General features: G+C 35.3%; 1 protein-coding gene and 1 long non-coding RNA gene across 3 annotated transcripts in view; one reads left to right on the top strand and one right to left on the bottom strand.

The window, feature by feature from the left end:
- LOC128873037 (uncharacterized) overlaps nt 1-2,672 on the top strand; it is a 64,257-nt gene extending 61,585 nt beyond the window's left edge. The window contains exon 3 of the long non-coding RNA XR_008456301.1: nt 1,460-2,672. This is a non-coding gene — a long non-coding RNA (uncharacterized LOC128873037). The remainder of the gene's footprint in view (nt 1-1,459) is intronic.
- LOC128873034 (matrix metalloproteinase-2) overlaps nt 1-17,184 on the bottom strand; it is a 205,677-nt gene that overhangs the window by 106,794 nt on the left and 81,699 nt on the right. The gene's annotated exons all lie outside the window — the stretch shown is intronic.

Below are 17,184 nucleotides of genomic sequence, written 5' to 3'. Positions count from 1 at the left end.
ATCAATTACATTACAGAAACTTACGGATTTCTGTTCCAGTAACACGCAAGTGACACACTACTACTGCCATGAGTTTTCGATCAGTTAGCGAGTTCAAGTAAATAGGAAACTCAAGGAAACATTTGTTATTTCAATACCTTCATCGGGCAAATGTGAGAAAATACATAAATGTAAAATATTAAATAATTCAAAAGGTACAGAAATACGTAAAAGGGGAGCTGCAGCTAAAATATGTTTATTAAAATTGAATCCCATTATCGTTACTGTGAATATTCAGTTTCTTATTTTTCTTGTAACCAAGAAAAAATTTTAAGGCGAAGATATACGAAGAGTTTTTTTCAAAGAGACTTTACGATTTTCTTTTTTATAAAATATTGATGACATGGAATAAATCACATTTATATAATTGATGTATATTATAAACTTCTAAAGCACCTTTTAGAAAATCTTTTATTTGCTAATTGACATCATTCCTTAAGATACCATACTCTTTACTTTGGACTTGTGAAACACTAGTGTTTGCTTTTATATTGCGTGCTTCTATGTTCCTATATAAGTAGCAAATACGATTCGTGAAAATTAGAAGTCTATCCAACACTCAGCTTTGATATCTCTTAATTTTACTGTTCACTCTATATCAAAAAATTTCCTTGTTTTCTTTTTACATCCTCAATTTTGTTTTGGCGTACAAATAAAAAGAATGTTTCAGGAAGAACGAAAATAATATAATATATTTCGAATTTTTCTATTGTAAAATTTAAAGCAAATTTTATATAAGACCAAAAACTATTCGAAATGTAACAATCTGAATACCATCATGCAACGTGCTAGAATTTCATTAACGCCACATGTTACACAGCTGGTATTTAAGAATTAACATCAGTTTTTACACACTCCTGCAACATCAACAAAAAATACCTTTGAATAAACATGATTTAAATAAATTTAAATAACACAAAGGCCAAACCGTAAATATACAGCACATTTTATACAACACAAGCTTTTTCCACTAAATTAAATCAATCTGCCATTGATCTGAATTGAAATACATTACTTTCGTTCTTCCCGAGACTCGGTCCAGGAAAAAAATATTATTACACTGCCTCTGTCCAAGTAACGAAAAACATTGTGCTCCACTGGTCCGAACGATCAGTTACAGCTGAATAATTAAAAAGTAACAGTAACGCCTCGTTAAATGTTACACGGTAGATTATTATCGTCATTCAAATTTTCCACCCAATTGTCGATAAAATAACTCTTGATTACTACAGTTTTTGTTCGAATAATTGAAATACCAAATTCAAAGGATAAGAGATTAAAACAAGTCCTCGGGACCAAGTCTGTTTTCCGCGACACGTTTCGGAGCAACGATTTAACATTTCTATAAAACTAATTGCGAATGTAAAACTTGCCGTGAGCTGTCGATAGTCCTGGCGTTGATCCATGGTCTTTTCCGCAGGCTCTGTTCACAGACTTCGCGACATAAGAAGACGGTTCGTTCCGAGGGAGACAAATTACGAAAGGAATGAAACCATCACGCGGTGTACGCGAGACAAGACGCGGCGGAATACTGAGGCGAAGCCAGATCGTTTGTGTCTCTACGGTGGGCTCTGTGTACTTGGACCTATGGTGGGGGCGAGATTGGCGCATGCGTGTCTGCACTTCCACTCTAATTACCAATGGATATGATTTTGAAAAAAAAAAGACTGGGATTTTCAGTTTTAGATCCTAGCTTTATCGTGAGACTTTCTTCGAATACGTACAGTGGGTGTAGAATGTATTCGTACACCGATAAATTTTCAAAAAAACTTTTGTGTGAAATTGTAGTTTCTTAACTTCTTTTTTTATAATCAATGATATTTTACATATTCCCCGAAGTCTCTAAGATAGATACAGTCCAAATAACGTTATTAGTTAATATAATTTATGAAATTAACAAAAAAAAATGCGAAAAGTAGGTAAAAGTATAGAAGCAATAAGTATTTGTACGATTCTTATGACGAACCATTTACAGTAGAGTTTGTAACGTAAACACATTAGTGTATTGCTCCGTACGAATTAGAAAACATCAAATTTCCAGTAAAGTACTTTTAAACAGTTGTGCGAATACTTATTGCTTCAATATTTCCATCGATTAATCGTTTTTTTCTTGTTAATTTCACAACTTACATAAATAGCTATATTTTGTAAAATATCTATTCTAGAGATTTCCGAGACTATGTAGAATGTCATTGTTTATAAAAAATAAGTTAATAAATTACAATTTTACATAGTTTTTTTGGAAATTGATCGGTGTATGAATACTTTCTACACTGTAAGTTTTTGCGGTTCTCTTCTTAAGTTATCGAGGGAGAATTTCTTCTTGTGATTCAATAGGACGATCAAGAAAAATGAGGTATAAAGATATAATAAACCTTTATATTCTCACTCCTCGACGTTTTCAAAAAGAAATGCTGAATCTTGCTTTTTTATACCTCATTAAATCATTGTTTCTGCTAGTATGAGTGCTCTAAAATATTATATTAATGATAAAATGCTGATAAATATTCCTCCATCGGAATATAATAACTCTCTTAAGGATATAACGGAATTCTCAGGAACTAACTAAAATAAAAAATAAACAAGCTTCCTTACACGTACATCTTTTTGTTATTCACATACAAAGCGAATAAACTGTGCACGATTTCACGTTTACATAAAAGCAAATTCAGGTTAAAACTCATTCAGGTTAAAAGATTCAGGTTAAAACTCATCAAATATTTAAAATATACGAATATTCGATACGAATATTATATACTTTCTGGTCCCCCTAATAACTGTATCTATTTTCGTTAGAAGTGCAATTTTATATAAATTGCCGGAAAAACATTTCTCGCCATTTGGTTTCCTCGAAAAGTAGAGCGAGCAGCTTTAGAATGGTAGAAATTCGCGACCAGAATTATCCCTCTCAGCATTCCGCTTTCGTTCGCTTTTTATCGCCGCGAGAAGAATTATGTCAACATAATTTTAGGAGGATATGCATGGCATCGGCACCCTAATGTCCTATTCATGGACCAGCCCAGAGATCCTGATCATTCTTAAATCGTTAACAATTTACACGTCTCGGAAAAAGAAATTACGTTTGTACCTTTCCTCTATCTACCGTTTGCGTATCATTTTTAATTATGATTTTAGCATCTTCCTACTAAAAATCTAGAAAAAGATTTCCTGTACCAATTTTTATTTTGAATAAAAAATAATTGTAGAACGTAGATCCTATTACACGTAACACTAGATATTTTAAGCTAACAAAGAACATTTTTCTGAATCACTTTGAATCATTTTTTGTTCATTTATAATATTAGGTAGACTGGAAAGTAATGTCGTTTCTTTTACATTAAATTCAAACAAATTTTTCATAAATTTCTATTTTTAATCAATTATGAAATCGCCCTCGTTATCAGCAGCTTTTTGCCATCAGGTGTGCAAAATTTTCAATGCCAGATTGATAAAAATCAATGAGCTGATGAGTGATAAGCAAATATTTAAAATTGCAAAAACGACATTATTTTCCAGTTCACCTAATAGTTATACAAAACTTGTCTTCTTTTTCCAATGGTTCACAGGATAACTTGGCATTGGATCATCCAAAAGAAAAAGAATCAAACAGATTATGAAAATACAGTTCTCGTATATCATCCTTTCTAGAATAATGATTATTCATTAATACCTAACCAACAATTACTATTCCAATAATATAAAACTAAATGTGACACGATAAATAAATCGAAATTTACTTGATCGTTCGTATAAATGTCACAAATCTTCATTCATTCGTCAACGATTATTAAAATAAATGTTTCCATAGCATAGCTAAGCCTCTTCTGGTTCTATAGCAGTAATCGAAGGGAGAAAATCCGCAGGAGGAAGTCGAGAAGAAGAAGAGAAACGTCAACGATATCTCCGAGCTTCGAAAATGTGCGTAAGACTTAGTACAAGAGCGCGTTTGGATCATTTTTTTTTGTTGGCACAAAGAGCCAAGCCAACGGCAGGGGTGAACAAGAGAGCCTATTGTTTCCTGTTCGATGGTACACGTCGACCACTCGAGACACCCGGTATATTCAAGCGGGCGTCCTGCGAGGGGCGTCTCTCCGACTATCACTAATAATTGTTCCTTATCAAAAGGGAACGAAACGGGCGTCGACCATATGCGAGCCACAACACGCAGTCATTAAAAGCCAACGCAATTTCGAGCTGTGTTCTACCTTACGATATTCACCGATCCCGTTTTAGTGATTTCCAAAAGTGTATAGGGGCGTATTCGCGCGCTAGTTGACGCACGCTCAAATAGAAGCCATTAACGTGGATACACATTTTATGAGGTCCCTTGGAACATTGCGGGAATGGCATCGGAAATAGCATTTAGTCCAATAATCTCGTTGCGCAACACATGTAACCACTTTTATTCAAATTTATTTTCGTGTGAAATTTGCCTTATCTTAAATTTGGTTTCGTGTACAATTGTCACGTCTTGAAATTGCTTTCAGGGGAAATTGTTGTCTCTTAAATTTGTTTTCGTGTGAAATTATTATTTCTTAAATTTGGTTTCGTGTACAATTGTCACTTCTTACATTTGTTTTCAGGGGAAATTGTTGTCTCTTAAATTTGTTTTCGTGGTGAAATTATTATTTCTTAAATTTGTTTTCGTGGTGAAATTATTATTTCTTAAATTTGTTTTCATGGAAAATTGCCTCCTCTAAAGTTTATTTTTATTTAAAAATGCCTTTCCTTAAATTTGTTTTCGGGTAAAATTGCCTCGTCTAAAAATTTATTTTCAGGTAAAATTGCTTTCTCTTAAATTTATTTTCAGACATAATACCCTTCTCCGAAACTTATTTTGAAAAACATATATGTGTACTCCATGGTCCATATTATCACTTTAAATTAAATCATGAAAAAAATACATACATTAATGTTTTAGGTGACCGAAATTCCTGACTAAAAACGATTCCAATGAGTCCAATGAGTGAACGAAAAATATTTAACGGAGATACCAGATTTATCGTATTGCGTTTGAGCCATTATTTACCGCCCGGAAATGTTGGATGGTTTGACATCCGCCTTCGCGGTGCATCACTGCAGTACGCTGCATCAACGGGTATCCATGTTTAGTATACACAGCCGTTGGCCACCTTTTTGTGGCATTTTTCAGTGTGTTTCATATCTGCGGCATCTCCGACATCTAGCAAAATGGACTTTAATTTATTTAGTCGATTTTTCAATATTTTATTTAACTTTTAAAGGTTTCATGCAATGCTTCACGCAATTACTCCTTTACGTTCACGACAAGTTATTTATTTCAATCAATTCGAAATCGTGTGGGATGATAAAAATGTTTCAAATCTGTTTATTTCTTAAAATTAAAACTTATTATGAAACTGAAAAATATGTTTATAGTGTGATCAATAATTACATATTTCAGAGTTATTAGAAACTCTGTAAATATTACTGATTATGTCTTACAGTTTTACGAACAGATTAACTTGTTTAATAAACTGTGTAACCTCTGCTGCTTTAAATTATATCAAAAGTTATTTTGATTTTAAATTATATTTTACAAATGTAAAATCGATATTAATTGATCTTTTCAAATGAATTTGATCCCCATTCTTTGGTCAAATAAATTTTCTTTTCATTATGAGTTTTCAATCCGTTACACCTGTAAAAAGATTGTATTTAAATTCAGCTTCCAGTTATATAAACGTACGGCACAATAAACACGTTAAAAAAGAAAATACAATTCTTTCAGTTGAAATGGAAACTCGAGCAACAATTTATATTTACGGTATACAGTAATATTCAGTCGTTCTTTCGCGGCTGAAATTAGTACCCCTTCCGTCATCCAAAACCGCATTAAGTTCATGGCATTTAAGCGAACAATAAATTTCAATCGTTTGACGACAGCGTATAAATTTACAATGACAACAGGAATTTCTCTCTCGTGAATTAATCGAGAAATCATGATCGAAACTTGAAACGTGCCTGTACAAAGCTATGATCGTTTCGTTGACGTAAATGGAAACGATTTGCAAACGATTTACAATCGATACCGCGACATCGATTCGCCAACAAAGAAACAAAGTGAATTCCTACGCAAACGTGGCATCGTTTCCAATCGTCGAATTTACAAATTTGTCCTGGTTCCTACCAGTCCTTTTGGTTTTCGCGATGCGGTTATTACTCGGAGTACTCGTTAAATAAAAATATCAACGCGACGATCGGAAAGTGAAAAATCCCTTTTCCTGATAATTCCGCGACCATCGCGAACTTGGAGAAATAAATATGTTTCCGGTGCGGTGCTAAAACGCGATCTGCTGTTTACGCTCTGCATCGCGTAATAATGATCAGGATGATCAGGGTTGTTTGAAATTTTCTAAATTATTCAATTTACTTTTCCAACAGGAACAAGCTTTTCATTGTATTCGAAACCTTTTTATTTAATTACATACAATAAAGATAAGTAACGACAAACAATATTTATAAAATTATTTATATTTCGTAAATGTATATTTTTAAATACGTATAAATATGTGTACGTATATTTTACTCATTTTGATTATTTTATAATTGGGTAAATCTCCGGCGATTTGGAAATAATTAATGATTATAAAACAAAGTCCTTTGTTTATATGTTTATCTTAAAATATGAAGAGGGAATAACAAACTATTGGTATTTGCGTTACAGGTTTAAAGAAACGTCGTACAGTTAAATATACAGGGTGTCCCAGCATCGGTGGTACAACCGAGAAGAAGGTGATTCTACATGAAAAAACAATTCGAAAATAAGGAATAAAATTTTTTCATTTGAGATTTCGTTCTCGAGAAAATCGATTTTGAATATTAAGCGAGTACGGGTACACTTAACTATCGCATAGATATATGGATCTCGATACAAACTTTAAATTCACTCTACATCCGTAAACAGAAATGAGTAATACGCCACATCATCTTGATATTAATGATATGAATACTACTTATAAGTGTCATGTATATGAGTACTAGTTTACTACTTATAAGTGTCATATGTACAAACATACATACGACTTGTATCGGGATCTATCCATCTAAACCATAGTCACGTGTACGCGTACTCGCTTAATATTCAAAACCAATTTTCTCGAGAACGAAACTTCAAATAAATAAATTTTATTCTTTATTTTCGATTTGTTTTTTATGTAAAATCACCCCCACCTCGGTTGTACCACCGATGCTGGGACACCCTGTATGTATAATTATATAGTCTGTTTTAGTATATTACGGGCCACGTATCGTCTGTGGTAGCTTCCGGATCAGAAGTTTCTCTTGTAAGACGGAGTCATGGGTTCCCGGCGCGGCGCAGTAAAACCAAAAGAGTAGTCGGCGTAAGTCGAGTCCGATATTGGCTTCGTCAACGGGATGCAGGGAGTAGAAGATTGATACAGGCGACGATCGTGTTTCTCTTGAATCAGGGTCGACAAGAGGAAACGGGATTGACTCGGTAAGTACAGTTGCACGGTTGCTCGCGTTGCAATCTCCACTTAGCTTCACCCTCTTAATTAAAACAATTGCTTGACAGAGTCCGACTTTGGAAATCGAAGGAAGTATGTTTCCTTTGATCTCCATGTACTTAGTATTAAGCTCGTCGATTGTATAATCTATGTATATAGAGGGAGATCGAAGGACTCTGATTCCCTCTATCTCCCTCCGGTTCTCCAGTCGCAGCAACGACGCAGCATTTCACGTGGTGAGACCTTGGTAATCGGTATTACTCGCGACAAAAGATCGTCCGTCGATAAAATCTTTAGATAGTAATCAAATCTTTAGCAACAAGAATAACTGTTACGTAGGATAAACCTTTTAAAGCCGAAATTCGAGGTTCCTCCAATTTCCTGAATTCTGGGATGGAAATCAGATGGAAGCGGGACTTTGCTTTGACAATCCGTTTTCCCACGGATCGATAGCCTCGATCGGAAGATTTAGTGGAATCGTTCCCGCCGGTATTTCCCAGGAAAGAGACTTCATAACGGATTTTTCGCGAACCGGAAAATGTCAGATAGAAGACGTTGCAGTCTTTTCGCAGGAATCTCCTTGACAGCATTTTTCGATGATGCGCGGAGTGCAAGCCTTTCTTCAGCTGCCATCTTACACATACTCCCTGCGATCACCCGATGGTGGAATTTCTGTTCGACGAACTTTTCGAAGAAATTGTTTCGTACTTCGATTAAATCACACCTTGGACGTATCAATTAATAAAAATTTGTTCACTTTTTATTAGGGTTGTAAGTTCGATCGTGATGTGCATTTTAAAAAGTATAATGTTATCTGAAATTATTGTACTAGTTATGTACGACGAACAATAACGATTTATTAGAATCGATTTAGAAGAATTTCTGCGGCCAAAAGTTACTCATTTTTAAAGCCAGTGGTTAGACACGATGAGAAATGGATAATTTATGATAATGTAATCATTCATGATATGACTAACAATAGGTACGGATGATCCACGTCAGAAGACATTCGAGAAGGCAAGATCACTGCATACCAAGGATTAGATTTTCCAGGTAGCGAAAATCACGAAGAATTTCTATTTCAGAATAGGAGACCTTACCATGTCTTATCCTCCATGTTATCCAGATACTTCTTCAAGTGTCTATCACCATCTCTGGACACGGGCCAATTGCATGCGAAACAGATACTTCATGAATAAAACCGATATCGCAGAGGTAGCGGTTACATATTTTACTGTTACAAACACACTTTATTTAAGGGGACAGACTCCACTGAAAAATGCAACGGTATCTAATAATATCTTAATTACTCTCACAATGCAGCCACGTATCGTTCTGTTCGATAATTATTAAATTCATGAAATAATTTCTTTTTGCCTTTCATTCGAAAGAAAATTTATACTAGGAAGGGTCATTGCTTTTACTCGTTTCATGCATCGACTGTTTAGAAGATTCTTGTGGATCAGCAATGTGAATTGCTTATTACAATTTTATTCGTAACCATAAGTGCACATCCAGCTGCTATCTGTAAGGACCAAATAGATGCAACGTGACTATGTTATTACGCGTTACAACCACGGCAAGCCCGTGTAACGATACACCGAGGTGCATTATGTTCGCGGTTCCTAGTTCGAGGACACTCGAGACCAGGTGCGGGTTGAAGGTTTTGAAAGAGGCCCTGTAGCCTCGTACAACGAGGCCTCTGTTGCAATTGCAGCGTAGTTGCAATGTAGGTCGGCACTCTTAATAGAGCAAAGAGACAGACAAGAGGAAAAGAAGGTGGAACGAAGTAAGATTAATTAAAACGATGCTTAATCAAACGCGAATTGTTCCAAGGATCGCGATCAAATTAGTCCTTATTCCATCTCATTCGAGGATACTATCCAATTTTTCGAGCTTCGTGAAGTTGGCACCCCCAAATGCAAATTTTGATAAAAATCAAATTCCATTCGTTTGTCCACGATTTGTTCGCGTTTGTCCAACCACAATCTTCATTTGTCCACCCTTCAGAAAAAAGTTACACCACAAATAAGCCATTTGAAGTCAACACACCTATATAGACCTTCTTTTTAGGGTTTTCTTAACAAATGTGTCCCTTCACATTTTGTCCACTAACGTTTTTCGTTTGTCCAATCGATATTTTCGTTTGTCCACCCCTCAGAAAAAAGATACACTTCAATTAAGGAGAAGTTGGAGCGATACGTTCGGTCGCGAGTCATTTGCCCTCGTTTTGTCAATTTTGTAGCTAATTATTTATGTCTGCGTAGAACCACTAACGTTATTTGTTATTTGTTTGTGTTTTAAATTAATATTATTGACATGTTACATAAAAACGGGGGAAGGGGAATAATTAAAATATAAATAAAATGTTGCGATAGCCATTGCACACAAATGAAAATTGTGGTTGGACAAACGTGGAGAAATCGTGGACAAACGAATGTAATTTGATTTTTATCAAAATTTGCATTTGGGGTTGTTAACTTCACTAAGCTAATTTTTCGACGGATACGCTTTATGAATATTATCCAATTGGTTCTCAGTGCAAACAAATATCTATAATTCAGGGAAGATTGTTTGTGTAAGTTTTCTTTATTTTTATTTACTGTCGAAGGAAGAATATTCGTGGTTTGTTGAATGCTATGTTGGCATTAGCATTCAAGTCCTATGGAATTCAAGTCCTACGGTAGAAGATAGTCAGTATATATTAAGGATAAAATTTTGTTCAGCATGATACAGTAACATCAGATTTAAATAAATGAACAGCAATTTTACATAACTCTAAGGAGGTGTAGACATCTAATTGCAATGTAAGAAGTCAAGAAATGATATGAAACGATATATGTGCAAGATTCGTGATTTGTAACAAGCTATACTGGACCAGTAGGCACAATAATTAATATAAAACAGATTACGCACCGTTATCAAATAAAGAACGAAGCAATTTTACAGAGAAAAGGGAGCTATCAAGGAATTATTCTTTCCAGGAAAAAATTCGGTTCACGATTTAAACAGTCACACATCATCACAGCGATAAACAAACAGTGTTGCTCAATAATTCTTAAATAATCGAAAATAAAGAAAATCATTCGAATAATTGGAGTAAAGAACTCCAATAAATTAATGTTTTTGGTTTGCTTTACTTCCTATTCACGCGTCAGATTACGTGACCAGGAACAGTGCCTCTTCAGAGGTGATCGTACTCGCGTTACCAAAGCAAAGACTGCCGTTTGTTATACTAAACCGCGTTCCCGTTGCGTCGTTTCGTCGTTCCAATATGAGAGGAATCTTTGAGACAAATCGGTGGTCGTGCAGGACAGGACAGTGCCATCCGCTGTTACGAATTGCCTTTTCATTCCGCGTTGGGCGACACGGAACAGATAACTCGATAACCATATCTGCTGGAGAGAGCATATTTGCCGATGAGTCTGCGAGGAGAGCGCAGGACGAACGATTTTCATTTTAATTGCTTTCGCTGGTCGCGGAAGGGCTTCCACGGATAAGCGATACCAGTCTCGCTGGTTAGTAACCTAAGAGAGCATTTTCAGTATCTGACGGGTCACGCAGCAATGATAATAAATCATTCGGTAGAAGAGAGACGTCCAGAAACCCGTACGAGGTACGAGATACGACGCAGGAAAGGAAGAGCGGAATTTATCGCGTCCCAGCATCGTCCTCGGAAAGTCAAATGATGTAGATTCGCGTGTATCTTTCGCGGATGTGGAGGAGTTATGTGCTTGAAACGCTCGGTTATTTTCGAGCTTCGACCATACAAATTTACTTCCCTTCTCAGGAAAAGGGGTGACGCTGAAATTAGGGCGATTCACTTGTCGCGGTGAAAGCAAAGACAGGAGGGAAATGCGGAATGCTGTTATTGCACGCGTGCATTCTAACTGTCGTACAATTTTCCCAACTTCTCATCGAGAACTAGCTTGTTAGTTAACTACACACGATAAGCTGATTTTATTGGAACTAGACAGTTTTTGTAATATGGGGATTATTTGGATGATATTTTTTAGTGACACTTGTTATTTTCATCCTTTCTTGAGTCACGCGTGGACTTCAACGTTATACGTAGACATTACTGGTTTAATTTATTGAAAGTTCTGTAGAAGAAGATACGAAATATTCAAGATAGTAACACGTATAATATAGATATAAAAGTGTAATAATAATGTTTACACATATTCGCATATAATACATTATTTTTGTGTTTATATAATATTACGTACGTGAGGAATATCTGCGATTTGCAGACGCATAGTGATAACAATATGACGATAAGACTGCGTAGGAATGTGACAGTATGATGACATTTAACAACTTATAGAGTTGAAGTTATTCGTGGAAGTAGGAACGTTAAATAGAATAATAATTAGCACAAACTAAGAATTAAAAGTCCATGAATTATAAAAACCAAAGAATCTTGTTTAGTTCTATCAATAATAAAGTGTTGCTCAATAATTTTTAAATAATCAAAAATAAGGGAAATCATTCCAATAATTAGAGCTCTAATAAATTAATGTTTTTGGTTTGCTCTACTCCCTGGAAGGTCCCTCCATTTTATCCTCAATTACACGTTTAATTCTACTTAATGACTCTTCTTAGATTTCATACGATGACGTTGACTTTTAATGGAAAAGAAAGTTGGAAATTTTTTACCCAGAAATTTGTAATAGCCTGAATATTAATTGACTTTTGACTGTGTTTTCTACAACGTGGACCTGAAGCAAAGAATCCTCAGTCTTTACGGAAGGGTGAAAGCTGAAGAATGAATGATTACGTCGGAATGGATCGATCGACCGTGAACGCACCGAGATTTGAGTTCTCGTTTGCACGAACTTGCTGCGTTAAACGAAATTAAATAGACGTTAGATGGACAACCCTGTAGGGCTCGTTACGGGCTGGCATGAATAATTAAAACTCAAACAGCGCAGCCAACTTGGTATGCATCAAAAGCAGCTCGTTACGGATAGCTGGTCACTTAATTATGCCGAAAGTGATCCTTCATACTGCAAGAAATAGAAATTGCAAAGGTATCGCCGCTGACGTTACCTCTTTTTAACGCTTACCTCCGTTGTTTTTACCTAAATTGTTTGTACGAGCTACCAACGATTAGATCAGTTTTAAAAAAGGACATACTTCACGCGACTATATCAATGGAAAAAAAATTATAAAAATTTAGCAACGTATCCACTAATATACATGAAAACATTGACACTCCACAATTGTCTAGTATCTGAACTAAAAATTATTTTCCATAGACAAAACCCTGCACAGTTATACATACTCGATCTTAATTAAATATATCAAAATTCTTCGTAATCATATTGTGTATGCGTTGATAAATATTTCTCATGAAAAATGAGATTTCCAGTTTTGTGAAAGGAATTTCATTCCATTTATGCATGTTTTCGAACGCAGCGTACCTTTTCTCGGATATTATTTCGCATCGTCGAGAACTATAGAAACATTTTAGATTTCTGTCTTGGTTGATATTCCGCGTGTGTTCAAATGAAAACAGCAGAAGTGCCCGCGGTGTTCGTATATTGTCGATAAAACCAGAATTGTGACGTACGAATCACAGTAAACTAAACGGGAGAATCTAACCGTAAAATTTCAAATAGAGACACACTGATTGTAAAATATATCAACCGAGGATAGAAAACAATTTATGAAAGAGTGTTTCTTTTCGATCTCTCGAGAGTACCTCACCCTTGACGTCATTCATCTTGCTAACTCAGGAACCTTGATCTTCATCTATAACTATCTTTTAATATTTTTGGATGAAAATTTTTGTAGTTCAACTTCAAGCATACGTTTTTCGAATAGAGACATCCTGATTGTAAAATCTTGGGTTGCCTGGAAAGTCCATGTCGATTTTTGGTAGGTAGTACAGGTCTGAATATATCGAAATGGTTGAAAATAAATAACATGTATACATGTTAAAAGGTGGAAAGGTTGTGAAACAAAATGGCACTAATGTAATTCAATAAATACAGATATATATACATATATATACATATGTATATTATATGCCTCTGAATTTTTCTTAGAACTTGGCACGAACTTTCTGGACAACCTAATATATAAACAGAGGAAACAATTTATGAAATAGCATCTTTTTTTTCATCTCTCGAGTACCATTCACCCCTTTAATTTTGTCGTAATTCTGTTAGCTCAGAAACCTTGATCTTCATGTAGAACCAACTTTGGAACGACATGTCGCGAATGTATGTCGAGCTCGTTCCCGTCTTCGTATCCCAAATCCATCGTCTTCTATCCACTCGGAAACGCATTCTGCCCAAGTCTCTGGTAATCTCCCTCTTCGATTATTGCGAGATTGTACATGGTCCCTATATTTCCCCATGTCCCGTCTCCTGTGCAGAACGCGTCTAAAATTCTTGTCTCCGGTTCATATACAATGGTCGTAAATCTGATCACATCTCTCCCCTCTTTGAAAAGTCTGGCCTGGCTCGACGAGAAGCGGAGATAGAACTTCCACCTTCGTTGGCTCATCCAGAAAACACTTGACACTGGGCTCTCCCCCGTGCCCTGTCAATCTCCACCCCCGCAATCTCTCATATCGCTCGGTTGACTCTCATCCTACTCGTTCACAGTTATCTATTTCTACTTCGCTTCGCCATACCACCAAATTCTCGTTTTCCTATCTTCCGAACGCTATGACTCTCTTCTCTTTGAACCTCGCGAACCTCGTCTCGTTCTTTGCTTGCAAATCTCCGGGTTGTTTTATTCAACAGTTCGGTGATTATTTTCTTTCTGGAGGTCTCACTGGTTTTCGAACGAGGGTTTAGGATTTCGTCTTTCTAATAAAACGCGAATTGTGTTGGAATATACTTTTTAATTAGAGTTGAAGTATACATAAACAATGAAAACAATAATCATATTAAATATGTGTAGAATTAAATCCTAAATTTAGTTTTGGAATTTTCTTTATTTACCGAAAAAGAGTATCCATCTTATAAACTGTAGAAAATGTTTTAAACAGTGGTTCACCTCAATCTGCAGTGCAAATTATACTTATCCTACAATTAAGTTTATGTTGAGTCTATTATACATATATCCCGCGTGATATGACGTAGAATATTGCTCGTAATTTCGAAACAAATCGAGCAAGAATATTGTAATCTTGCACGTACATACACAAATAAATATACGAAGTCTCAAAAGTATACATCAAGCACTTTTCCCGTAAAAAAATCATGTTGCCTAGAACCTGGTAAAAAAGAAAAGATTATCCCCTTCACGTGCTTGTCGAAAAAAGTTTCTCTAACGAATGGTACGCGCATGGCACTCGAAGGAGGCCACTGGTAGCTGTGCCGTGTCAAGGAATCGGATCTACGCCGAATTTCATCCACCGCGAATGTCTGGAGATACTCTCTTTCCAGCGTCATGGTGATTCGAATCCATCGTTGAGCAAGTTTATCTTGGCAACCGCGTTCGGCTGTCTTATTTTCTCCCAAAAGTTCGGCGTTTCGTGCCAAGAACCACCAACGGAAATCATTTTCCACCCCTGGAACGAAGGATGCTTTCACGGAAATCGTTTCCTCGGTAAAGCGATAACGGTGCCGGGCATTAAGGATCCTACGCCGTTTCAACTTTGAAATTTCTATCGTAGTTCTACGTCTCTGGAAAAATGAGGGATTTAATGCCGGGCGCTGTTTAGTTAATCGCCACGTCGTCGTTATCAAGCTGCGACCGGAACGGGGGCTCGGGTTAACACGCGACGTTTTTGTGCTTGGGAAATGACCTTATTTATTTCTGTTGTTTAACTCTGCTGTATTCCATTTATACAGTGGGTGTAGAATGTATTCGTACACCCATCAATTTCCCAAAAAACTTTTGTGTGAAATTGTAGTTTCTTAGCTTCTCTTTTTTATAATCAATGATATTTTACATATTCTCGGAAGTCACTAAGATAGATATAGTCCAAACAACATTTACTAGTTAATATAATTTGTGAGATTAACAAAAAAATGCGAAAAGTGGGTAAAAGTATAGAAGCAATAAGTATTTGTACGATTCTTATGACGAACCATTTACAGTAGAGTTTCTAACGTAAACACATTAGTGTATTGCTCCGTACGAATTAGAAAACATCAAATTTCCAGTAAAGTACTTTTAAACAGTTGTGCGAATACTTATTGCTTCAACATTTCTATCGATTAATTGTTTTTTTCTTGTTAATTTCGCAACTTACATAAATAGCTATTTTTTTTTGTAATCTATCTATTCTAGAGATTTCCGAGACTATGTAGAATGTCATTGTTTATAAAAAAATAAGTTAATAAATTACAATTTTACACAGTATTTTTGGAAATTGATCGGTCTACGAATACTTTCTACACCCACTGTATTAAGTTGATACAGGCTGATCATATTACTCTCATCGCATCGGAAAATTATCATCGTCGTAAATATTATTATGTTATCATCGTATAAGAACATCAAGCATAGCACATTCTACATATTATATACAGTCAATCCCATGAATATTCGTACCCACTATGTCTGTTGAAGAAGATTTACTAAATTAAAGAATAGTTTTGATATTATCGAATGAATGTTTCATTATAAATATGTATATGAATAAGCTTATACATGTATACATTTATATACATATACAATCAGTCCTATAAGAATTCGTACCCTCTATGTCTATTGAAGAACTTTGACTAAATTAAATAATAGTTTCAATAGTACCAATTGAATTTTTCTTCATAAATGTGCATATGAATAATCTTATACACGTATATATTTATATATACAGTCAGTCCTATAAATATTCGTACTCTCTATGTCTATTGAAGAAATTTGTGTAAATCAAATAACGGGTTTGATGTTTCCAAATAAATGTTTCGTTATAAATATATACATGAACAATAGGTTTGATATTACCAAATGAATTTTTCATCACAAATATGTATATGAACAAGCTTATATATATTTATACAAACATACACTTTGAAACGTCAGACCTACCACTTAATTTAAACAAATTTCTTCAATAGGCATAGAGGGTACGAATAATTATGGGACTAACTGTATGTATTTATGTGTGACAATAGATAATAATGTATACTTCGTATATAAATTACTTGTACATGTATTACTTCTATACTGTATATCACTTTTATATTTTGCACATTTTTTACAATTCCAAAGATACGCAGCACAATGACTACATTCTAAAAAGGATCGCAAACGGTTGAGTCCTGCATCCTTAATTTCTATATTAGTTAACCCTGATATACTTCATTTATATAAAGCTAGTGCATATGCAGTGTTTATACAAATGATATTTTTTATCAAACTTGGTCTCTTCAACTCGTTGCACTCGAATGTCTTCTCTAACTTAGAGACTCTAAGGAGACATCGCGAGTCTAGCAAACTTTGCCATGGTCACACAAGATAAACTTACTCTAGTCTGAATTTCTTTAAAATACATGTTTCAACACTTTCATAGGGACTCTAAAGAGTGAAGTTCTTTATCTCTAATTTCTCTAACTTAACACACAGACTTGATGCACACACGTCATTAAGACTTTTATATACATGTATCTGTTTTAAAATTCTTATACATCCCACGTCGCCTCTCTCTCTCTCTCTCTCTCTCTCTCTCTCTCTCTCTCTCTCTCTC

This window comes from Hylaeus volcanicus, chromosome 2 (assembly GCF_026283585.1).
Source record: "Hylaeus volcanicus isolate JK05 chromosome 2, UHH_iyHylVolc1.0_haploid, whole genome shotgun sequence".
Taxonomy (NCBI): domain Eukaryota; kingdom Metazoa; phylum Arthropoda; class Insecta; order Hymenoptera; family Colletidae; genus Hylaeus; species Hylaeus volcanicus.
This window is presented reverse-complemented; position numbering and strand designations above follow the sequence as displayed.